Consider the following 27,436-nt stretch of genomic DNA (forward strand, 5'->3'; position numbering starts at 1 on the left):
TTTCAGCTTGAAAAATGTTGGTGCTACTTTTCAGCGAGCAATGTCATAAGCTTTTCATGATATTCGATACATTGTTCAACCTTATTTGGACAACTTACCATCTCATTCTTCTAAACGTCATGACCATCCAGACTACCTTTAGGCCATCTTTTTGCGTTGTCAACACTATAATATTTGTATTAATCTGCATAAGTGTGTTTTCTATGTGGAATCTGGTCAGCTCTTAGGTTTTTTTTGTGTCCTACGAAGGCATTCGAGTAGATCCTCTTAAAGTTGAGGCTCTTGTAAACTTACCCACTCCTACCTCACTGCATCAATTACAAAGTTTGCAGGGAAAGGTTAATTTCTTCGTCATTTTGTCCCTAACTATGTTGAGCTCACCAAGGGATTTACTCGCTTGCTCAAAAAGGGGATCCCATTAATTAGGGATGAAATTTCCCAACAATCATTTGATGCCCTAAAGGACACACTCATCAGTGCTCCTTTACTGCATCCCCTTGACTATCACCACGATTATTTCCTCTACTTTGTTGCAATCGATAGTACCATTGTTATGGTATTGGTTCAGGATGATGACGATGGTAATGAGCACGTGGTTTATTGTTTAATTCAAAATCTCATTGACACTGAAACTCGGTATGTTCATGTCGAGAAACTTGTCTTGGCAGCAGTACATGTTGTTCAAAGATTTCGTCACTATATTCTTCTTCGGAAGACCATGGTGATTTTTGACTGCAACCCCATGACTTACATTTTGGCTCATAAATTACTTGGGGATAAATAATCTAAATGGATTGTTATCCTGCAAGAGTTTGATTTGGATTTCACTGCCGCCAAATCAAATAAACCACTTGTTTTTTCTGAATTGATTTGCGCCTTTCCTTCAACAAGACTTCCACCAATTTTACTAACCCGATTCTTGATGAAACTTTATTTCTCATCAGCACTCTCGACCCGTGGAATGGGGATATCATCGTTTATCTGCAAAACCAAACCTTCTGACTTGAGATGTCTTGATTTGATCGATGCCACATTCAACATCAGTCTCAACCTTATCGGATTCTTGGTGATACAATATACCGAGTCGGTGTTGACTTTGTTCTTCCCATATGTCTAACACTTGAAGAGGCTAAACGTGTCTTGAATGACTACCACTCTGGGGCATGTGGTGGTCACATGTTAGTTTATGCAACTGCTTAGAATATCCTCTGCGTCGGTTATTTCTGGCCTTTCATTTTCAAGGACTATATTCTAGCCGTTCAGAAGTGCCATGAATGCCAGATTTTTAACTGCAAGCAATGCACCCCGCCAGCACCATTACACCCCATCATCACTGTTGGCCCATTTGCTAAATGGGGAATTGATTTCATGACATTTAACCCTCTCTCGACCAGGGGGCATGGCTATATCATTGTCGCCATCGACTACTTCACTAAATAGGCCAGGTGATGCCCATATATAATGTTGACGGTATCATTGTTGCTCAATTCCTCTTCAACCATGTCATAGCCCATTTCGGCATCCCTTAAGCCATTGTCACTGACCATGGATCACATTTTCTTCAGTACACGATGGAAGAGCTGACTGCTCAATTGGGTCTTCGCCATAATAGTTCAACTCCTTACTATCCACAGGCCAATGGCCAAGTTGAAGCAATTAACAAAGTTTTGATTACTATGCTTCAACAAACCATTGGGAAACACAAAAAGGATTGGCACTTACCGGACTTCGACTAAGATAGCCACTAGATTTACTCTATTCTAGTTGGTTTATGGTTTAGAGGCGACACTCCTGATTAGGTGTGGAATCCCTTCTTTGAAATTAGCTATCGAACTACTTCCTAATACCTCGCCTGAAGAGGAGCAGTTACTTTACCTTGATAGGCTAGATGAGAGTCGTCATATTGCTACAATGGTGATCGAAGCCCAGAAGAAATGTGTTAAAGCTCATTTCGATCAAACCGTTTCTCCACACACTTTTGTTGAAGGCAACTTGGTCCTCCTGTAAGATCACACCAACGATAAGTTGGGAGCTGGAAAGTTCAAACCTATGTGGAATGGTCCATATATTGTAAAATGTGTCTTGAAAAAGGGTGCCTATGAGCTAATTGATTATGAAGGAAATGCATTGTCACATCCCTGCAACGGGTTCTATCTGAAAAAGTATTATGCGTGAGTTTCGTATAATTACTTTTGTACATTAGTGTGTATTTTTTATTTTTGGTGTGATTCTTTTCTTTGCAGATGTGTGTTTTCTACTTACCTTGTGTTCCACTCGGTTTGCAGATGCACATGGAACTTGTCTTCCGCAGCTTGGGCACCCGTTTCCCTTGATGGCGAGTTGGTCGATTTACAAGGTATTTTCCTGGGACGAACAACTAATAATATTTCCGAATACAATGCAGTCATTGAACTGTTGTGAGAAGCAGTTGCTCTTGGCATTAGAAATTTAGTTGTTACGTTAGACTCACAACTCATTATGTTACAACTAAATAATCATTATTCAGTAAGAAATCCATAAATTCTACGTATGTATCTATGTGTTCGATTATTGGAAAGATATTTTGATTTTATCACATATCAACACATTCCACGTAACTCGAATACATTAACGAATGCATTAGAAAACTATGTTCTTGATAGATATTTGCGTAATTTGTAAAACTGATCATATCACGATGAGACATGAACGCATAAGTAGAAAATAAAACATGCATATGCATCTATATATATATATATATATATATATATATATATCGCATCTGTCAGAGTTTTTTCATCAAAACCTCAAAAAATAAATTGTTCTGAGACACATGTCTTTCAAAAGCCTACAATAGTGAAAAAAACAGTTAGAGAGGCTATGTGCTTGCATGATGCTCGCGATAACATGAGACAACCCTAATCACTCGGCCTAATAGCCGACGTAGTCTTGCAAACATTCCGACTGCATGCCTTTGGTATCGCAATGGCACGTCGTCTATAGTCACATATTCTGGAATCCCACGGGTGATCACTTCCATATTGTGTTCCATCTCCACCATGGGGTTTGCTCCTTCCTCGTAGGGAGCATCTTCTACCTGGTGTGCTACTTGCCATGCTATTAGAAACATACCATGAGGCCTTTCTGGCCCAACATCTGCACATTTATCACAAGTGAAATCTCAGATACACTTTCACAAAAAATTCATAAAACTTGAAAAATACAAAAGCAAGTTTTACCTACATCAGTCCATTGTTCACTTGGTGGCAGAGGTGGATCTAAATCCCATCTAAAATTTGTGCCTGCATAGGCGTAGTTGTCCACAACGATCAGTTGGCGACACAACCAAATAAAAAACTGCGGAGGGAAATGCATATGCTGACCCCCTCCTCCTCGAGGCATGTGTTCACTCCATTTGACTAGCCTTAGATCTTGTGGAGTAGGATCTAGTACCTTTGTCCATTGATACCAAAATAGGGGCACACACTCGGGAAAGAAAGTAACTAGAATCGATCCGAAGCCAAACTATTTCAAGTTTCCTCGCTTACCTTTGGTCAAGTGCCTCTTCATATTGGCCAGTAACCCCCACACCAGTTCAATATTGTTGGAGTAAGGCATTCTACTGCATAAAGGAATTGATATTTTGAGTTCTCGTGTAAAGCCCGCATCCCAGATATGTGAGCTATGGTGTATAGGATCATTCTCAAGGGAATATTGTTAACTTTTTCTATCTTCACCTTCCCACCCATTATCATCTCGGCACTTGGGCAATGTCTCCTGATTAGGGAACTAGTGCTCTCACCTCTAGGACGAGATCCGAAGAGCTGAACTCTTTCCCCTCTTCTAAAAAATCTGGTAATGAAGTAAATGTACATCTCTTGTAGTTCCAGCTCCTGGTCTCCAATAATGAATATTTCCTGATCAATATCCCATAAACTGATCAAGTAGTGCAACAACTCATTTTGGGCCTGAGTCCTGTAGTTTTGAAGAATTTTGGCAGCCCATGGTTCCTCAAAGCATTCACACATTCTAGATCTTGGGCTACCTGGTGGTCTTCTGCCTCATGGCCTCTTTCCTTCCATTCAAGGACCATGTTGTCAAAAATCTCTTACAAAATAATCATTAAACATCAATTAAATAATTTTCCTTAGATTAAAACTCAATTTTTTTCCCTAAAAGGAATATTTTTCCCTAAAACTTCCACCCCGCAGTCATCACGCCTGTTTTTATTAAACACACGATGTTATCGCCAGGGCCTTTTAGCTCAAGGGCGACCATCACGGGTTCGATGAGCACACCCGCAATGATCACCCACTGTTAAAAATTAAAATCCTTCCCTCTGGAAAGAAAAAATTCGATGAAAATGCACAAAAATACAATGAAATGTAAGAGAAAAGGCAGGGCTCTTACCTGCAGCTGACAGCTCGAGAAATGATGCCCTAGATCTCCCACACTGTTCACTTGAAAAATCGAAGAAAATAGGGTAAAAATGCACTCTTAAACTTACTCTAGTGAAATGGTAAAAATGTTTTTACTTGTAGCCTATTTATAAGTTTTAAATTCAGTTTGCCAATTTTTTATTAATATTTTATTATTTTCCTCTATATCAGTGATATGTGGTTATCTTTGTGTAGTTACATGTACTTTTGGTGGATACACTGATAATTCTTGATATATTCATCAAGTTTTATTTTATCTCTTTTTTGGACTCGTTTAAAACAAACGAAAAAGAATCCCCTTTAAGTAATCTTTAAGCTCTTTTCTGACTCTCGAAACATGAAAATATTATCGAGTACTTGTCTTTTCAAACTCGTTAAATTAAATGAATTGACATCATCTCAGTATACATTTACCCCTTCTTCAGGCTAAGGTTGATTATTTACGAAAAAGGTACACCTTGGTTGACATGAACAAGAGGTTCTCTCGAGTATTGTTTTCTACCTTTTTGGGTTCAAGGGACAAATTACGAAAATGGAAATGATGGAGTTTCCCTTTTTTGTCTCTTTTTCAAACTCTCTAAATTTGAAAAAGATACCGAGTTATTATTCCGTCGAACTCGTTCAATTTCTCATTTTAGGTCGTGGTCTAGGGTTTCACTCCATGTGTCATCATGATACCATATGTCAAAACAAAAACATGTCCATCATGTGATTCAGTAGGTAAAGGGAGTTAGCATCTTAGGGATCAAAATAAAGATAAAGGTAATGTTTTATTTCAAATAAGACAATGCTATAGTACATTACCTTGTCTCATCATTTTTCATAGGGACATTTTTGTTTCAAAATATGTTTATGACCAAATGGAGACGAATTTTACAAAAGTGAAATATTTTTTTGTCAATTATAGTCCAAGGAACAAAAACCTCCTTCAGTGTATGCACAGGTATTATGATTTGAGATAAATTCCCAAACTACACTTGCAACGAGAGATTTGTTACACTTCTCGACAACTTGACTTCAAGACAGTTTTTCAAGGATTTGGAGCAAGTATAGGCAGTTCTTAAGGACACTATTCAGTAGAAGACATCATAATATTTCCAACCATACCACTTTTAGCTCAAAAATCCTCCAGGAAGGCAGTCAGAAGTGCTCTGCATGTTGGCGTTGCGCTTTTGTCGAAGACACCCTGCGTTTTTGGAGTGACCTTGGGAAAATCAATTTGTCTCCCTGCTGGATTGTCTAAATTACATTCGTGAGGAGTCCACCTTGTAGCATGCTTCAAGAGCTTTCCAACAAGCTATCAATTTCTCAATTTGGAGCAGTTTAAAACCTCCAAAAGTGGGTTGGAAGACAACGCACTGCACTTACAGACAAGGTGATGTGTTTCTGGACGTGGCACTATGTACTGGTGAATTGTGTTGCGCATGGGATAGAGTTTCCTAGAATTGAAAAAAATCACTCAAATAAAGTTTTCAAGCCTATAAATCCAGTTTTTTTTAATCCTCTAAGCTTCATAATAGGTAAGTACATTCCTTTGCATCCCCTCTTCCTTTGGCAAAACAAACAAAATGATTGTGAGTTTATTCCTCTAGGGTTTTCTATGAGTTTCATGTTTTGAGCTTGAAAATGATCAATTGGAGCTTTGAAACCCTAAAATAAATATCCCTATACCTCTATTTTCATGCAACTCGTCGTCCCCATTCACCAACAAACCATTTCCCTTCATTCCACTTGACCTCCCTACAAACCCTAGCCCTAATCTATCAAATTGGGCAGTTTCCCTAGCTAGGATTGTGTTTAAATTTCCTATCTCATATCCCTGATTCATTTCCCTTCGTTTAACTTCCTAAGGATTCCTAAAACCCCTGTCCATCTCCTAAGATTTCCCTACTCCCATCTCCCTTCCCTAACTCCCTCATTTCACTGTTTTTTCCCTTCACCTATCATCTAGGGTTTAAAAAATGGAACGAGACTCTTCACCATCAGAGAAAATAAAACATCATAAAGGGGTGAATATTTTGAGGTATAAACCCTCAAATGTCAATGAGATCAATTCTTCACCATTCATAAGACAATTCTTTGAATATGTCAATTGCCTAGGGTTTTGTCAAAGAGTGGAAGAGGTAAGTTTTCGTGAGCAACTCACTGATTTGATTGCCACTAATTTGAAAGGAGAAAAGGCCACCATTGCAGGTATTCATTTCACATTCTCAGTTGATGCCATCTCCCTTGCCACAAGGATAACCAGATGTTGAGGCACATGGCCCACCTCTACCAAACTAGAAACAAGATTTGCAACATCAAGGTCAAACGAAAGCAAAACAAGCTGAAGGAAACCCTAAAAGGAAAAGATGAGAAGGAAAACTTGGAGATGCTTGCTGAGGCATCCATGATATCATAATACACCTCATTTGGCACTTCTGGACAATTTTGGGATTTTTTTTTAACATTCTTTTGTTTTTGGTGAAATTTGGTGAAAATTCAGGAAAATGCACCAGTTTTAGAAATGTAGCGCCTTCGCGCTACGATTTTTCCTCAGAGCTCTAAATAACAAATGGTTTGTATCTTTTGAAATCTGATGACCTCCTCTCAAAACCCATTTCCTCATATTTTTCAAACAGGGCTCAAATTTTGAGAAAAATGAGAAAAAGGGGTCAAGAATCAACATTCTACCCCTCTTTTGAACAGGCGCTGTGCTTCTGGAGACACCTTGGGAGAATGATTTTTGGGGGGCTTTTCCATGTGTCAGTTTAAAAAATTCAAGATGTTTGGAAACTAGACAGGTAGGGCTAGTTTACCGTTCTTTTATATTTCAATTTTGACTTTAGGAAGTCACCTAAAAATGGTCTCAAACTTGGCTTTGCGCTTCTCCCATTTTCTAAGATTTTAATTAAAAATTTCAATGTGTAATTTCTCAGATTTTCTAGTTCGATTTGGGTAACGGTCAAATTGATGATGTAATTTCATTAGTTCGATGTTTTTAGGATGTAATAATGAATCAATTAGCATAATATGTTGTTTTTATGATAAATTAGGCCTCATTAATGAAGAGAAATGCGAATCAAAGTCTAAGAAAAGAGTTTGTTTTCAACCTTCTCACTTTAACTTGTTGGTTAAGATATTCTTGGAAACTATTCCACATGTTGGCTTATGGGGGCCTAACCCAGGTTTGGAGTTATTTAGCCAAAAAAATCCCTACACTACTAGTGTTTTCGGCTTCAGCCTACAGAGCGCAGACTGAAGTCTCACCCGAAGTAGTATGGGGGGATGCTGGAACCAAGTTTCCGCACCCTTGAGATGTTTGTGATGTCAGTTTAATCCAACTATGTCTGCCTTCACGCAGGTCATTTCACACACTATTCTAACCTTCAATACCTTCACGATCTATCATAATCGTCTTTCGTGCAGCCCTAACGAGGGGCTGAGATGCTTTTATGCTGTGATGGCAGCGCCTTGTGCTATTTCCCCAAACTACACCACGTATCTTACTTATATTCTTAGCATATCTTAGTTAACTTTGCTTAAATATATAATCTACCTTGCATTCACTTAATCAATACAATTATACACATTTGCGCATCATAAAGGTATTAGAAGTGAATTTCATACCCAAGATAACAGATGCATAAAACAAGAAATAAATACACAAAAATGATAGGAAACTTCTCTTTATTAATACTTCCAACTATTACAGACTCGACTCGCCCTAAGCACTCAGCTGCAGGGGTCCGCGCACTCAGCTGCTGATTGCTAGGCCTCTGCGCACTCAACTGCAAAGCCTTCTCCTACTTTATGACCCAAAACTAGACTTTACACTTCAGATATGACTCAACTCTTCATCCTTATCGTGATTAGATTGATCTCTTAACTACTTAGAGCCTCACTCTATTTATACAATCCCATGGTCCGTGAACCATGGTTAGATCTCTACAGTCGAAATTATAATAGAAAAATTAAGAGCGGACAACCCTATGACTCTTTTACAAAATAAACGCTCCACGCACACAAAATGTGGTGTCCTTACATCAGAATTACAATATTTGACCAAAATCTGGTCTCTAAGCACAAAACGTCCCTTGGGGGATCCCGCGCCCGATAGGCCCCGAACAAAAACATCGTGACTCACCCTTGAGTCACTCTGTTGGTGCGAAGATATTTGCGCAAAGACCTCCCAACTTTGACAAGATTGCTGCAAGTTCAGCAGCGCACGAAGTAATTGTCTGCTGTACTTCCTCTATGCACTGTTCTGTGACCATTGTGGCTAAACTGTTGCCCTGGATCCTTTCCTGTGTTGCTTGCAGCTACGTGAGTTTTGCTTCAATGGAGGCTGTAATGGTATACGCCTCATCAATCCATGGCTATAAGCGCACCTTCAAAACTGCTTCCTTATGTCGAGCAACATCCACCTGCTCCTTGAGCACTTTAGCCTGCTGCATCCTGGTGAGCCTCTATGTGAGGGAAAAAGTCTGCGCGGTCCCTTTTACTTCGTCGTATCTCTACTATAGCTCACGCACCTCTGTCTCTAGGCGCTGTATGTTTAGGTCCTCTTGAATGGTGGTGAGGAACTCAAACGACCGCTCGAATAGCTTTGTGCAGTCTGTCACTGTAGTGTTGATCGCCGCCATTGTTGTGGTGATTGTGGTGGTGCACTGTTCCTTAACCTCTGGCGGTTGAAGGTTGCGCCTTCAAATATTGTTCTGCTATCTGAAGGTTCAGCTCCAGTTGAACCCTGGCCATTTCCTCTTTTGCCTCGCGCACCCCTGCTGCTAATTTTTGGATGTGCACCTCCACTGGTTCTTCTGCTTGGATGGCCAACTCCAGGACCATCTGGCAGGCTTCCTCTACCACCTGCACTATTTTTCTGTTCTGCACCACTACCTTGTTACATTGCAGGCTCAACTGTTCCATGTTGATGCGTTGCTTGCTCATTACCTAGAGCACGCGACCCTCCCTGGATCATAGTTTTGCAGTGACTCCATCCTACAAAATGTAGAGTGTCTCCCAAGGGAGCGCAACCCGTTTAATCCGATTCCCTTCAATCCACTGGCCATAGGCTTGTTGGCCTCATTTTCTGTAATGAGTGCACCATTTGGCAACACTATTGTGTTAGTCATCTAGGTGCGCAACATTTCATCGGCCGCAGATGTGCCTATTGTGAGGTTGGTTGACACAGTGCCAACCTATGTAGTGCGCACCTGCAACTCCTGTATCTATGTCCGGAGAGCCCCCAACACCATCTGGTGTTGCTCCTCAAACTGCTGGAGGGCTTCCGCAGTGACTTCCCTCACTGTCTCTCTAATATCATGGAGATCCCCCTTAGTGAGGGTGATCGGGTCGAACGAAGTCTTTGAAGCCTTTGACTTCTTTCACGACCCTACCTGCTCTCTTGGGTGCAGACGTTTTAGCTGGGTGGACGCTATCTGTAGGTCTGCACCACCTTGCTCTGTATCGGTCTCTGGCTCAGGCGAAGGTGAATTATGTCCTTCGCTCTCTTCTTCTGTTGTCTTATGTTTCTCTTCTTCCAACTTCGTAGCATCGCGCGCTGCCTCGGCCTTAGCCGCTGCTTTTTCCTTCCTACGTTTCTCTGCCAACTGCGCCATCCGCAGTTTTTCCTCTTCCTTCTTTCACTGCATGGCAGACTTCTCCGCTTCCATGGTGGAGCCAACTGGAGCACGCCACTCCGGCGGCCAGGACTCAAGGATGCGAAGATGACATCGTCTGTCGCTAGATAGGGTATCTCACGCCACGTCTTCACAGGGTCCTTTCGTGCCCTAATGCAGACATGGTGGAAATCTGCCTTGAACTCCTCAAAGCTCTGCAGATTATTGTAGACCATGGGTGATAACCGTGGCTTGTGATTAATCCCCATTCTGATGTTCATCTCCATAAGCACCCAGAATATTTTTCTCTCCCTTATCTTTTGTCCATCCTTGGTTTCCCACAGCGAAGTGTACTTCGTTGCCTCCAGAAGGTCCTGCGCGATTTTTGGGAACTGGTTATCTTTGGGAAATTCCCCTACCACCAGTACTATTGACAACAAAATCCATGCATAGTGAAAATTTTTTCCCTGCTCTTGTGCCTCGTGACAGTTCTCAAGGAACTCTTCGCATAAATAGTTTTCCTAGTTAAACTGGACCCTATCTGCGCATTGTGTTGCTAACGCAACCACCGGCGCGGGTACCTCATCCACGTGGCACTTACGCATAACCTTCCATGCCAATATCTGCATCGCGACTTTAATCGTAGGGTTGTTGATGCTAGAAATGGCGTACCCTCTCTTCTTCTTCTCCATCTTAAACTTCTTCTTCATGGCCTCCGCGATGGACAAATCATCACTCTTTCCCTCTGAAATGTTTGCTGGGTCCTCCCCTTTGCAAGGGAGCTGGGTAATTTTGTGAATCAAATGGTATGTGATGGGAAAGCACCCATCATGCACCAAGCAGAGCAGCTGCCTGATGACAAAAATGGTCGCTAGGGCACGATGGTAATGCGGCACCCAGAGCAGGTTTAGTAACCTTGCTTTCTCTACACCTCTCAGCCATTTGCACGGCTCCAACTCTATTATTCTAGTCGGCGCATTTTTATTCTAGCGCATTAGCTGCGTGGTCACAAGATGCAGGAAATTCTCGTGGTCCGCGAGATCCCAATCCTCAAACTTCAGCACAGGCACTCATGCCAAGTGTGCTCCTTCAAAGATAATGTCGTCAGGGAGCAGCGGAGTCTGCAGAAAGCTCTTGCTCTCATCTATATCTTTTGGCACCTTTGCTTTACCCTTCAACGGAGGAACATATGCGGGCAGCCTGGTAAGAGGGTCCACACCCTGAGTTTCAACCTCCATTTCTACATCCTCCTCCTCTACCAGGATTTCTTCAAATTCTTCCTCCTCATCGACCTCCAAATTGAAAGCCTTCCTCTTTTCTTCCATGGTGAGCCTAGTCCTCAGTGGATTTCTAGGTGATACGCGCACCGGTACCATGGCTTCCTTGTCTTTCTTGGGTCTCAGCGTGCACAGAGATTTAGGGATTTCTGCGACTATCCTGACACTTTTTGGGGCTTCCACTTCCATATTTTCCTGCGCGGCTTCCTCGACGGTCATTACTTTGGTAGCCATGGCTTCTTCAGGTGTTGCCATAGTGCGATTCCACAATTTTCTCAACGTCTCAGGTAATTGCTCAAGCAACGAATTCTCCTTCAGAAGATTGAACAAGTCTGGGTTCATGAATGTCTGAGCGTGCAACAACTCAGTTCTCAAATTTCCAAGTGTTGTTTTCTAGACAACCCTTTGTAATTTATAGCACCTTTTGAATTTGAATTCGACCGTTCCCCCACATTCGGTCCATTAATGCTCGATTAGCAACATTTTTTCAAGAATCTAGCCCATAAAGTTCGCCTTAAATGCCCGTCGCCCACTCCATTTGGTCTCAAACTAGGAATCACATTGTGAATAGTGATTGCAACGACCACTTTCCAGCCGACCCGCGCGGCAGCGCAACTATCCTCGTGCTGTCACGGACCCTGTGACACTTCGCTACTGCGTGTAGTCCTGACATCACGCAGCTCCTAGGTAGAGTAGTTTATAGTCCAATGCCTCCTTTCAACTGCCTGGAATGCTAAGACTATGCTTCTATCGGCTAGTCAGATGGCCGAGCCCCCTGTGTATGGCTTCAAACAGCTTCCATTGACTTTTCCTTGGAATAGTTCTCCATGTAACTTTACCAACTACACCGCGCCACCATCTGTGATCTCCTTAATAACATACGGTCCCAACCAATGCATTCTGCGCTTCCCAGGGAATTTATCAAACTCACTATCATACAAAAATACCAAATCATTCACCTTGAAGGTGTACAGATTAATATGTCGATTGTGCCAAGCCTTTTCGTACTGTTTTTGGACCTGCTAGTGAAATCCGGCCAAAAATCATTCTTCTTCGAGCTCCTCCAACTGCGCGAGCCTCTCCTCCAGGGCTCCGCAATCTGTCATACCTGTGAGGGATGATATGCACAGACTAGGAATGATGTATTCCATGGGAATTACAGCTTCCACTCCATAGAAAAGCCTAGAAGGTGTCTGTCCCATCAGTTTCTTGCATGTCATCCTATAAGCCCATAATACTGCAGGTACGTGCAGGTCCCAATCACTTTGTTGTGCATTGCATACCTTATTCAGCATGTTGCACACCTTGTTGAGCGCCTCTGTGCGTAGAATCTTTTGTGCAATAGCTCCTCTTGTATAATGTCTTTCCAATGTTAGGAGCCATCTATGAGCTCCCCCCCCCCCACAAACACATGCTTATTGACCAGGTCTTTCAGCACGGAGTACATGTTCATCCGTGCAGGTTGGGGCTCTCTTCCATAGGCCTGCATTCTCCTGGCTAGATGTGTGCGGAGACCATCCTGTCCATTGTACTTATCTGTCAGTCACACCCTAGGCTTCCCAAATCATGTGCACATCATTCTCCTACATTCACGTCAGGCGTAGTGCGTGGTACCCAGTCCAAGGCCTGGAATCGTTGTTTTCCCGACACTTCTCTTTCAAATTTATCCAAGAAGGTATTGTTGAGCCTCAAAATTACTCTTTCCCTAGCAACTCTTCTCATTCTTTTTCTTTGTTTTTCCATAATAAAGATGCATTCTCATCACCAATGACCGATGTATACTATCTTGAGGAGGACATTTAGTGATTTACATGTTATGCTTTTATGTCTTGTTGTTTGAATAAATTTTTGTATATTAGCTATGGAACATAGCCTATTCTGCAACTAATCAACTGTTCCACAGCTACCTTCATGCTCTAACATGTTCCAGGTGTCAGAAGGGGAAACTAGCTACATGGGCAGCTTGGAAATCATCGTGACATGGACCCTGTCCTATTCACTTAGCCCAGTTTGACAAAGAAGACGGCATATGACTACAGTCAATGGATAAGTCAAACGCAGAGACCGAAGGTAACAAGACTCTGTTTCGTGGTTAATTAATATGTTTCATAGTGATGGGAAGCGTTATTTGGAACAACTACCTATACCTAAGGACTCTAACATCCACCTGTACAACCGAATCCAATAGCCACCATGTCTTGGATTTATGTCTCCAACAGCTGACGAAAAAATTCCACATATCTGTCTTCTACGTGTTTGGCTATAGCATGTTTTTCTCCACAAATAATTATATAATTTTTCTTATAAATACATGTGTAAAGGGCCGAAGAAGTTAGTAGTGATAGTAATAGTTTTATTGTGAAATCGAAGTTCTAGACTCTGTAATTCCCTGGCATTTTGTGTCCTTGTTTTTAATATGAAGATCACATGTTTTATGAAATTCTAAAGGAGTTTTCTTGGAGTTTATTGAGCAAGCATAACCTAATCAGTTACAGAGGGCCCCTGCACTGAAGAAGGTTTCATTTCATTTTTTTCTTCTTCTTCTTGTTAACTGTAAATTCATCATTTTCTTTCACAGTGTTTATAATAATTTTCTTATTAATAATGTTTATAATGCAATTTCCATCATTTTCTTGTTAACAGTGTTCATAATTTGGAGTAGCTTCTATTTTCTTGATCTCTTTCTAGTTTTTATCAGTAGCTTAGAAGACAGAACTCAATAGTTACTTCATTCACTATTTTTATAATTTAAATTCTCAATTAAACTGATCAGTGTCATTTACTGTCTTTGCCATTTCATTTTTACTCTACTGACTCATTGTATTAATGAATGTTTGTGGAAAACCCTTCAAGTTGATAATTCATCCTTAACTAAGTGGTTGAACATTTCATTTATGCAATGAGTTATTACTACATCTTTGTATTTGTTTTCTCTTAGATTAATGAAGTACAAAATCCCTCAAATGTCATCCCAAGGAGACTTTCTCCCAAAATTGAGAGGCAGTGTAACTAAGTATTTCATTTAGTTTTATTTATTTAATTAGTTAGATATCAGTTGCAAATTTCACTTTTAGTTTTAATTCATGATTTGGAAATAATGGTAAAACAGGAATAAAAACTTTGTTTTCATTTCTTGCTTAGCTTTGCTTCCAAGTCTTTCTTAGCTTTGTTTTCATTTCTTTCTTAAGCTCCGTTTTCATTTTTAGATTTTGAGCAGTCTTTATGAAAGTTAGATTTAAGTTTTGATAATTACATTGTAAATCATTAGGAATTAAAAGACCAAAAACCCCCAAAACAACATAAAACACAAAAACAACGAAGTAAGAAGGTTTAGCTAGCACAAACAGTTCACTACACTTCACCAGTTTACGATACCCAGATTGATAATTTATGTAGAGAAATTTAGGACACTAAATTGGCCAAACATTTTGGCACTGTTGTCGGGGAAGTGTAACTAGGTAGCCTTATCTCTTACATTAAAAAAAAATGATATGCATAGAGAAAGAGACTGTAGGGGTAGATTTATGCCTAGGGGAAGTAGTTCAATTCCTACAACACCATCTACTCCACAAAGAACAAGGAAAGATACACCTCCATCCCAAACTCATACTCCCAGCCATAGAACACCTGAAATTCTAGAGGCAAAAATTCAATCAAAAGAATCTCCTACTACCAAGCCAACGTTAGAGGAGAAAAATTTTGAATCTCCAACAACAAGAATATCCTTTTTCACCTCCACAGGAGAGCCCATTTTAGTTGAAGAATTAGGAATACCTGGTGAGGAAGAAGAAGTAGAACCTCTCTCCCATATCCCATTAATAGAAGAACCAGAGGAAGAGAAGGTAACCTTTCAAGTTGAACCTTATACTCTCTGAGGAAACTATAATGGCAGAAGAAGGAGAATATGGGGAATTCAGTCTGTTTGGAGGGGGTAGAGGAAATAATGGAGGAGGCAGAGGAAATAGGGAAATAGATAATTCTTTTGGATTCCCTATAGTGCACGAGGAAACAAATTCCACCATGAAAAATATATCACCTTCTGTCCTCCCAAACTTCGATGGGTTAAAAAGAGAGGATCCTAAAACATTCTTATTTGAGTTTGAAGTCTTGTGCAGAACCTATGATTATTTAGAAGACTCTCAAAAACTCAAATTGTTTCCTTCAACATTAAAAGGAGATTCTTTGAAGTGGTTCACGGGGTCAGTCAATCAGTCCATTATAACATGGAATGACATGAAAAAAACATTTTTGGATAGGTACTTGGATTATTGAATTCCTACCAATCATAAAAATGAAGTGTTCAAAATGATGCAAAGAGAGGATGAAAACTTAGAGGATTTGATAGAGAGATTCAACTATAATTTGAAGAGAGAAAAAATGAAAAATTTAGATGAAGATACCTTTAAAGCTCTTTTATTAAAGGCCATTAGAGATGAGTGGATAGATATCCTTAACATGATGGGGAAGGGAGATATCTCTCAACTCCCATTAAATGATATAGGAGAATTATGTGTTCATCTCTCAAGAGGGAAATCCAAAATTGGGAAAGGTCTAAGAGATCCTTCTCTTGTTAGAGTAAACAAATCTGCAACTAGATCTGTAAGTAGGGCAGAAATTGGTAATATGCTTGATGAATTTATTACTCACATTCTAGGGAGCCTTAGAGAGCAATTAGACACCCTTAAAATACAAAACAAGAAGAAAACCGAGGCTAATTCTTTAACCATTTTTTGTCCAAAATGCAGATAAAAAACATGCTATAAGAGAATTCCATTTAGATGCAAAAGTTGTAGAAACTTGTATGATTTGCTCAGAAAGGCATGAGACCAAGGGTTGTCCTTCAATTCTAGGTCTTAAGGCTGTCTTTCAAGAGGAAAAAATCCCAAATTTTGTAGAACCTCTTTGTTTTGTTGCTAGAAGACCTTGGCAGGGGCCACAAAATCTGGGATTTAACAATCAAATGTATCTTCAGCCCCCACCAAATTGGAATTCTTGACAGCAACCTTGGCCTCAACCTCAATCTCAATCTCAAACTTGGCCTCAACCTCAACTTCAATCTCAATCTCAACCATGGGTACAAGGGGTACAAATCCTTATGGGAGATTTTTTCATTATTATCAATATCCTCCATCATATCAGAATTATCCTCCCCGACACATTCAACAACAAAATCAGCAACTACAACTTCAAAATCAAAACCCTCAACTTTCATTACCATTTCCACAACAATCTCCACAACAAAACCAAAATCCTCAACTCTTACTGCCATTTCAGCAAAACAAAATCAGATACCTGCCCAACCATTACCAAATCCCAACAATAAAAACGCTTAGAATGCTTACATGGTAGAAGGACAACAATTTCCAACTTACATGATTACTCCTCTAGATCTTAATGATGTTCAACTAAGATCTGGGAGGATATTAGAAAATGAAAGACCTTATATAGTTATTCAGGAACATGAAAGTTCTGAGGAAGATTCTCTAAATGTCAATAAAAGTTTTTAGGGAACATCTCTCCAAAACCAAAATATTGAAAAAGAAAAACAAAAAGAATCAGTGAACACAACTCCTGTTAATGAGCAACCAACATCTACTTCTACACCTCCTTTTCCTGAAAGGTTACAAATTGATAGAGGAATAGAAAAGCAGATTATGTTGCCCAATTATGATTTTCTAGATGAATTGAAGAATGTCTGTATCAAAATCCCTTTGTTACAAGCCATTAAAAAAATTCCAATTCTAGCCAAAACAATAAAGGAGTTGAGAATAAGGAAACTAGGAAGAAAAACAAAGGAAACAAAAAGAATTCATATGGTAGGAAAAATAGCATACATAATGATGGGATAAATTGTCATACAAAAATATGTGGATCCAAGAAGTCCAATTGTCAAAACACATATCAATGGAATTGAAATTCCAAATACATTGATTGACTTAGGGGCACCGTTAAACATCATGATCAAACAAACTATGGGGCAACTCAAGCTTCCTAATCTTATCTACACACCTACCTTACTGCAACTAGCAAATAGACCAGTAATCAAACTAGATGGAGTGTTAGAAGATATCTCAATATTCTTAGATTCCTGGGAATACCCTGTTGATTTCATGATCTTAACTCCCAAGAACAATTTAGGAGGACATCCACTCATATTAGGAAGACCTTGGCTGGCCACAGCTAATGCTTTTATTAGCTGTAGATTTGGTGACATGTATATTTCTGATGGTAATTCAACAAAAAAATTTACTTTATATCCTCCAACAAAAGCAATCACATAAATAGATGATAAAGAATGGATTGATGATGAAGATGATATTCAGCCTCTCTTTACTATTTCAGATATTAATGAAGATAGTCAAATTTTAAATACACTAGCAAATTTTGAATCATCTTCAGAATATGACCATGAGCAATTTCAAGAAAAATCTAATGTTGAATATTTGTCATCTAGGTAGATGTCTCTCTATTCTATGGAAGAGTTTGGTAGCTCTACAATTGAAATTTTTCTAGTTAGGACATTGAACATAAACAAAAACTTGGAGAAACTACAACAAGAAGAGCTAATCAAAACATTACAAAAACATTTTGCTACATTTGCATGGGAATACACTGACATGAAAGGCATTGATCCTAAGACTTGTACCCATCACATCTACATTGAGGAAAATAGTAGACCTATCAGACAACCTTAGAGAAGGATGAATCCAAATCTTAGGGAGATTGTGAAAGAAGAGCTCCAAAAATAACTGAATGTAAACTTCATTTACCCAATTTCAGATAGCCAATGGGTTTCTCCTTTGGTAATTGTGCCTAAAAAGAATGGTAAATGGAGGGTGTGCATTGATTATCGAGAACTAAATAAAGCAACCCTTAAAGATCATTTCCCTTTGCCTTTTATAGATCAAGTATTAGATACATTAGCAGGCAAGAAGTATTTCTCATTCTTGGATGGTTTTAGTGGTTATAATCAAATTCAAGTAGCACCTGAAGATCAGGATAAAATCACATTCACTTTTCCATGGGGAACTTATGCCTACCGAGTAATTCCTTTTGGGTTATGTAATGCGCCTGCAACATTCCAAAGAGCAATACTAGGGATTTTTTCTGATCTAATACATGATTGTGTAGAGGTATATATGGATGATTTTATTGTCTATGGGAATACATTTGAAGAAGCTTTGGAAAATTTGGAAAAAGTTACTAAAAGATGTAAAGAAACAAACCTTTCACTAAGCCATGAATTTTTTTTTATGATGTTTACAGAGGGTATTTTTTTAGTACATCACATTTCAGGAGATGGGATTAAAGTTGACAAATCTAAAGTTGAAGTCATCTCTAAATTATCAATTCCAAATTTCCAAAAGGATGTTAGAAGTTTTCTAGGATTTACAGGATACTATAGAAGGTTTATAGAAAATTTAACTAAAATAGCATCCCCACTCTTCAAATTGCTTACCAAAGATTGTGAATTCAATTGGAATTCTTATTGCCAATTGGCATTTGAAACCTTAAAAATAAAAAATTTTGAAGCACCCATTTTAAGAGGTCCAAATTGGAAACTCCCTTTCCATATTTCAACAGATGCTTCAGATGTAGCTCTGGGAGCTGTATTGGGACAAAAAGATTTGATTCCTTATGCCATTTACTATACAAGTAAGAATTTGACTCCCACTGAGTTAAATTATACTGTGACTGGAAAGGAATTTTTAGCTATTGTTCATGCAATTAACAAGTTCAGACACTATATAACAGGCTATTAAACCTTTGTTCATACAAATCACTCTGCAATTAGATATTTAATGAATAAACCTATTACTAATGGCAGAGTTACAAGATGGCTTTTACTTTTTCAAGAGTTCAACATTACTGTGCTAGATAGACCTAGAAAACAAAACACAGTTGCTGATTTCTTGTCTAGGATTCAGAATATCAAAGAAGATTCTCCGGTTGAAGATAAGTTTCCTGATGAATATCTTTTTGAAGTAAGTAATCAAACTCCTTGGTTTGTAGATATTGCTAACTATTTGGTCACAAGGAAGTTACCTTCACATTTGTTTCCTAGAGAGAAAAGAAAGGTTATTCAGGAAAGTGCAAGGTATTCATGGATCACTAATGAATTGTATAGAACAGGTCCATATCTTATGATTAGAAGGTGTGTCAGGGAAGATGAAATGCTCGAGATTCTTAAGGCATGTCATGATGAGCCATGTGGTGGACACTTTGTTGACAAGAGGACAGCCTATAAAATCATTTCTTTAGGATATTATTGGCCATCAATCTTCAAAGATGCTAAAGAATATGTCAGGAGATGTGACAACTACCAAAGGGTAGGGAAACCTGCTCCCTTAAATGAAATTCCATTGCAAATTCAGGTACTCATCGAACCTTTTGAAAAGTGGGCCTTAGATTTTATTGGACCAATTAATCCTCCATCTAAGCAGAAGAAGTATATATTAGTATGCATTGATTATGTCACTAAATGGGTAGAAGCCAAAGCATTACCTTTTGCTAATGAAAAATCTGTAGTTAATTTTCTTTTTGAGGACATCTGCACTCGTTTTGGTGTTCCGAGAGAAATTTTGATAGATCAAGGATCTCAATTTACATCTAACATGGTGGAAAGGCTTGTGGAAGAATACAAGACCAAACACAAGAAATCTACTCCCTATCATCCACAAGCAAATGGTCAAGTGGAATCTACAAATAAAGTGATTGAAAGGATTCTCACCAAGACTGTGCATCTACATAGAAGAGATTGGGCAGAAAGGTTTCCTAAAGCCTTATTGGCCTACAAAATTACATGGAGGAACACAACGGGACATACACCTTATGAACTTGTTTATGGGAAACAAGTCATGTTCCCTATAGAGTTCCACATTAGAACTTTCAAGATGGTAGTCCAACTGGGACTAGATTTATCAGAGGCACAAAAGCATAGGATGGAGCAATTAGATGAACTTGATGAAATCAGGCAAGAGGCAGTTCAAAGGACTAGTATAGTCCAACAACAAAGGGCTAAATGGCATGACAAATGTATCAAGGACAAGAGGTTTCAAGTGGGAGATTGGGCACTATTGTTTTATTCAAAGTTTAAAGATTTTCAAGGGAAGTTTCAAACTCATTGGCTTGGGCTATATGAGATTGAAAAAATCTTTAGTAATGGAGCAGTAAGGATAAGAACAGTGTATGAAAGCAACACTCCTCTTCTTGTGAATGGTCATAGATTAAAGATATATCATAAACCAATTTCAAAAGAGGAGTTCATTAAGATTTTCCAAGACAATTCTGAAATGAAGTTAGTGAAGAAGAATCCTTCTTCTCCACTAACTTAGTCTTTATTTTTCCTATAAAATAAATAAATAAATAAATAAATAAGGTTGAAAACCAATAATTGATTGGCATACTTATATAGAAAATACAGGCTGAAAATTAGAGGTTTCTGAAACCCTATATTTTCCATTTTCTTTCTATAATAAGTTGTGACAAAAAATCACAGTCACTCTACAGTTTATATTCTGCGAAATTCATCATCTCATATCACCTCACCCCATTTTATTTTTATAGTTTCACTTCATCCCATTGGCATATTTCATCAATAAATTTTTCATTTTTCTTTTCTTTTCTTTTATTTTCTTCTCTTCTTTTTCTTTTTCTTTATTATTATTATTATTTTATTTTATTTTTATTTTTATTATTTTTATTTTTATTTTATTTATTTATTTATTATTATTATTATTTATTTTTTAATTAATTAATTAATTAATTATTATTATTATTATTATTTATTTATTTATTTATTTTATTTTAATTTAATTTAATTTTAATTATTTATTTAATTTAATTTAATTATTTATTTAATTTAATTTAATTATTTATTTATTTATTTTATTTTATTTTATTTTATTTTTATTTTTTATTTTTTATTTTTATTTTATTTTTTTCAGTATTCGTTCCATCTTCATTTCATTTATCATCTTGTCTTACATCTCATTTCATTTCACTTACATAGCCATTTCCATTTGATTCATGATCCATAAGCCATATTTTACTTTCTGTTTCACGTTCTGCAGCTAATCTGATTCTGCAGCTACAATTTATTTATCAGTTTAGGCACAAGTGTACAGTTCATAATAAAATCATATATGCGGGGAACTAAAGAAAAATCAATTTTTGAAGACCAATCATGCTAAAGGTACCTGTGGATCAACATCAAAAAAATTAGCAAGTGAAAGGTAAAGGTTCCAAAGGTAAATGCAAAAATTTATTTCGAAAAGCAATTTGAAAACATAAGTTTGTATAGTATGTATAATCACATGTCTCCTTAATCAACCATCATTTGATTTGATCGCCACGATGTCTCTGCAATGTCTTCCATCTTTAATGACAAACGGTCTCAATGATTCTTTCATAACAAATCTCCGCTTCAAACTCCATAAATTGTACTCAAACGGTCTCAATGATTCTTTCATAACAAATCTCCGCTTCAAACTCCATAACTTGTACTCAAACGGTCCTCCAAAACTACACCTGTTTTCGGTCGAGAGAACGATGTGACCTACCTATCTACGACTCTCTAAACCCTTACTGTCTATTTATTACATGCAAACTCTTAAGTATTTCTCTCATATTCACGCAACCGTTTCATATACACACAGTGTTTCCATTCTCATATATACACAGTCATTCCATTTTCATACACATAGTCATTCCATTTCTTAAATAGCATTCGTTTCATAGACAGTGAGAGTAATTTTGAAGGTTAACCGAATACAGGGGACATGGGGCTTATTGTTAGGACAGAGCCTGTAGGGGTAAAGTATATGGAGGGGTATCCACAGCTTAAAGGGATGCTACAGAAGGCCGAATGGTTAAATTTTATTGAAAAATTTGACGGCTTCCGCAAGGAAATTACCAAGTCTTTTGCAAGGTCATTTGATGGCACAAAAGTGTAGATAGGGGATATCAAATTTGTAGTCACAGAATCCTTCATAGCAGAAGCAACAGAGCTGCCGAGACAAGGAGAAAGATGGTTTAAAAACAAGGAATTTCATCGTGAATCTTGGAAAGTGACCCTTAGAAACCCAAGTATGGATGTTATAGTATTTAGAAAGGGAATTCCTATTTCAGCACTCAAGAACAAATGGAGTAATATGCTATTAATATTGCAAAAAATCATTACATGTGAAGGAAGATTTGGGTTTATGTATGTTTACCATGTACGCTTATTAATGAATTTTTAAGAAAATGGAACCATCAACCTTCCCTTCTTCCTTCTAAATAGTCTAAGAAGAATGGCTACAAATGTCCAAAAGAAAATTGAATCCATAGAAACAACTATATATCATCATGGATTAGTTAAATACTAGTTGAATTCCATTTGAGAAGTATAGGGGATACATGGGAAGATTTCTTGGTGAGAAATTTTTTCCAGGATGCTCCAGAGTCACCTGAGGAGAGTCATGGTAAGAAAAGTGAGAGGAGAAGATCATCATTAATATTCAAACCTCCTCACAAAATAATGATGTAGAGAAAGCTTCTAAACCAGAGGATAGGAAGTAGAAAGGAAAAATGAAAGAGAGAGCTGAATAAATCGATGAAGACATTCCTGAACCTTCATGACCATAAGAAGATGAACAATTAATCTCCGAAAGACTGACCAAGATTAAGGAGCAAATCAAGAAAAATAAGGAGATAGGAAAGAGGGAGAAGGACACAAGAGAAGAAACCCTAAGCTTCTAAAACCTGAGAAGGAGCTCTAGACTCCGAGGTAAGGTGAGGAAGGTGACATCAAAAGAATCCCAGTTCATAAACTTAGAGGAAGAAACCCCAGTTCAGTCTCCTGACAGCATTCCACTTGAACACAGTCCACAAAACTCTCCTCCACAGAATTTTGAAGGCAACCCGAGCAGAGATTCTCCTAGCATAGATCCAGTACAACAGCAAATCTATGACGACATAGAGTTATATCTCAATGGATCCAGGATCCTCAACCAATTTAGAGAAACCTATCAATCCACAAGAACCTCAAACTGGCTCTCTCAAACAAGAAATCTTTGAGTTAGAGATTTTGAATAGGCACATTCAAAAAGAAAATGAAACCTTGAGGGAACAGAATAAGCTGGATAGAGACATTCATGAAAACACAATGCTGCACATGGGATTATAGTACAAGAAAAATAGGAAGTTGAATTGGAAAAATAGGAAGTTGAGCAGAACACTTATCAACCTCAAATACAGACTTCTTATGAAGAAGCCTAGGATGGCAGTCAGTGCAAAGAGAAGTAAGAAAAGGAAGTTGGATGTGCTAGCAGAAGTGTCAGAATAGATGCAATAGGAGAAAGAAGTTCACATTTTTGAAAATTGCATGGGGACATGCAATGGTTTTGCAATGGGGGTATGTTGAGCCTCAAAATTACTCTTTCCCTAGCAACTCTTCTCATTCCTTTTCTTTGTTTTTCCATAATAAAGATGCATTCTCATCACCAATGATCTGTATATACTATCTTGAGGAGGACATTTAGTGATTTACATGTTATGCTTTTATGTTTTGCTGTTTGAATAATTTTTTTATATTAGCTATGGAACACAACCTATTCTGCAGCTAATCAGTTGTTCCACAGCTACCTTCATGCTCTAACAGGTTCCAGGTGTCAGAAGGAGAAACTAGCTACATGGGTAGCTTGGAAATCATCGTGACATGGATCCTGTCCTATTCACTTAGCCCAGTTCGACAAAGAAGATGGCATAAGACTATGGTTAATGGATAAGTCAAATGCAGAGACCGAAGGTAACAGGACTCCGTTTCATGGTTAATTAACACGTTTCATAGTAATGGAAAGCATTATTCGGAACAACTACCTGTACCTACGGACTCCAACAACCACCTGTACAACCGAATCCAACAGCCACCATGTCTTGGATTTATGTCTCCAACAGTCGAGGAAGAAATTCCGCATATCTGTCTTCTACGTGTTTGGTTGTAGCATGTTTTTCTCCACAAATAGTTATATAATTTTTCTTATAAATACCTATGTAAAGGACCGAAGAAGTTAGTAGTGATAGTAATAGTTTTATTGTGAAATCGAAGTTCTAGACTCTGTAATTTTTGGGCATTTTGTGTCCCTGTTTTTAATATGAAGACCGCATGTTTTATGAAAATCTGAAGGAGTTTTCTTGGAGTTGATTGAGCAAGCGTAGCCTAATCAGTTGCAGAGGGCCCCTGCACTGAAGAAGGTTTCATTTCATTTTATTTTTCTTCTTCTTGTTAACTGTAAATTCATCATTTTCTTTCACAGTGTTTATAATCATTTTCTTACTAACAATGTTTATAATGCAATTTCCATCATTTTCTTATTAACAGTGTTCATAATTTAGAGTAGCTTCTATTTTCTTGATCTCTTTCTAGTTTTTATCAGTAGCTTAGAAGATAGAACTCAATAGTTACTTCATTCACTATTTTGCTAATTTAAATTCTCAATTAAACTGATCAGTGTCATTTACTGTCTTTGCCATTTCATTTTTAGTCTACTGACTCATGGTATTAATGAATGTTTATGGAAAACCCTTCAAGTTGATAGTTCATCCTTAACTAAGTGGTTGAACATTTAATTTATGCAATTAGTTATTGCTGCATCTCTATATTTGTTTTCTCTTAGATTAATGAAGTACAAAATTCCTCAAATGTCAACCCAAGGAGACTTTCTCCCAAAATTGAGAGGCAGGGTAACTAAGTATTTCATTTAGTTTTATTTATGTAATTAGTTAGATATTAGTTGCAAATTTCACTTTTAGTTTTAATTCATGATTTGGAAATAATGGTAAAACATGAGTAGAAACTTTGTTTTCATTTTTAGATTTTGAGCAGTCTTTACGAAAGTTAGATTTAAGTTTTGATAATTACATTGTAAATCATTAGGAATTAAAAGACAAAAACCCCCCCAAAACAACATAAAAGACAAAAACAACGAAGTAAGAAGGGTTAGCTAGCACAAACAGTGCACTACACTTCATCAGTTTAAGATACACGGATTGCTAATTTATATAGAGCAATTTAGGACACTAAATTGACCAAACAGGTATCTACCTCACTTAAACCATCATAAGTAGGCAGGTATCTTCCTTCTGTCGATACGCAGCATAGTGACCTTGTCATTATATTACAATTCAGTGTAGTTACCTCATGTAACCGATTCTACCATCGTTCTACTTCTTCATCCGAATCCGAAGTACATGAGATTTCACGCTCCCATGCAATCTACCCATCCGCGGTGGGATTCACCCAGTCCTGGTCTGGCACTGTTAGCTTATAGATGTAGTCCAAATCATCATCACTTTCATAGTTGTGAACCAGCTTTGTATAGCGCAATCCTTCAGCAGGGTCCAAGGGTATAATTACAAGTAGTGACTTCTTTTCAAAGATCATTTTTCACTTTTTAAGATTAATTACCCCATTCATGTCAGTGGCCCCATCAATTCCTATGAGCGTGGGGTAGGGATTGTTGTCATCAACAATCTCTATCACTTCGAAATCAGCTAGCATGCTCGCTCCCTCAATATCCATAGTTATTCCCTGCAATTGCCCCATGGGTATTATTTTCTGTTGGTTCGCCATCCTTAGTTGACTTGGAGACCACTGCAGCGTAGGTCGCCCCATTCGATCCCATAATTGCTTCGGCAGAACGTTTTCATCTAATCCCAAATCCAAAATTATTTTTTCCATATCATATTCTCCGATCTGAGTAGTTAGCCTCATTTCTCTTCCCGTTCTTGTCTTATGCTTTCCGATCTTCTGGACTACACGTGGTTCTCCTGGCGCGGTCCTAGTGCATCTGTTGATGAGTTCCTGTAACCCTTTCACCGCCTTACTGTCGCGTAGTAACTTCATACAGGTTTCCAGGAATGTTGTGAGCATAGATGGGTCCATTTCCGACTCTGGTTTATCTTTGCTTCTTAAATTGGAGTCATCAACGAAGCTCTTCTTAGCTTCCATGAAGGTTTCCTGAGTGCGCTCCAAATCAAACTCGGCTTCTTTTGCCAGAGCTTTGCGAACCCAAGTACTATCTTCTGGTTGTTTACCTTTGTCATCTCCTTCCGCGATTCCACTTCGAAGCATAATGTTCACATTAGGATCTTCCTCATGTGGCTCAGACCTCATCATCTGTAGGTTCTGAGTTGGGGGAGGCGGTAGCGCTCCTTTGTTGCGTATCCTAGCTATCAGCGTAGGACAATATTTTGTCTCATTATCAAACAAGGTGCAATAGAAACATGACGGGTGCATTGGATTCATGCAATCGCAGGCATAATGTCTTGGCCCTTCGCAATTGTAGCATATCAACTATCTACGACCTCTTCTAGGTCCTCCTCTGCCTCGGCCTCGTCCGTGCCCCTGAAATCTTGTTCACGCCATTCCTGCATTTTGATCAAGGGGCCGCGTTTCACCCTGAAATCTGTAGGTGGGAGTTCTATCCATCATCAACTCATAGCTTCTTCAAGGCACTCATCATGTCCCACTGACCTACAAAAGTTACAGAACAACTATTGTGAATTTTGCGTATACTTCTGTAACAAGTGACAATTGTCTGTGGCATGTTTTCGTGCTATTTGACAAATCACGCACCACAAAGTAGGTGCCACGCTAGGTCCTGCTTTCACTTTCAGCCTTAAGGGAATTGGTCTTCCTCCTGCGAGGTAATTTGTAAAAACCAAGCAGTGGTCTTTGTCATGACCCTGACTCTTGCATTTCGCACACCATACGTCTTCGCACACTTATGGTCGAACCGTCCTATCCTATTTTAGACTCTGCATCTCAAGGCACAGATTCTTTAGCTGGGCATGGATCTGCTGAAGTCCTAATTTAGGATCTTGCATTGGGGTCTCATGCAGCCTCATGGCCATCTCCAGGGATTTTTCCTGAGTTGTTATCTTCTGCTGTGATAACGCACTCCTTAAATGTGGCATTAGCGAAGCTACAAACCACTTTCGATATTTTCGATCCGTCAGATTTATATTGGCTTCACAAATTGTAAATTTTAGCCTCTGATCCAACTCCCAAGGAGTCTCGCCTAGTAGCATCGTGATCTCTTTGAATCCAATGATCGATTGTGCTTTAGTATTCGACCTGCTAAATTCTCTATTTAGT

Source organism: Pinus tabuliformis, chromosome 3_1 (assembly GCF_031772625.1).
Source record: "Pinus tabuliformis cultivar Carrire ecotype Pingquan chromosome 3_1, CPIR1, whole genome shotgun sequence".
In the NCBI taxonomy this organism is placed as follows: domain Eukaryota; kingdom Viridiplantae; phylum Streptophyta; class Pinopsida; order Pinales; family Pinaceae; genus Pinus; species Pinus tabuliformis.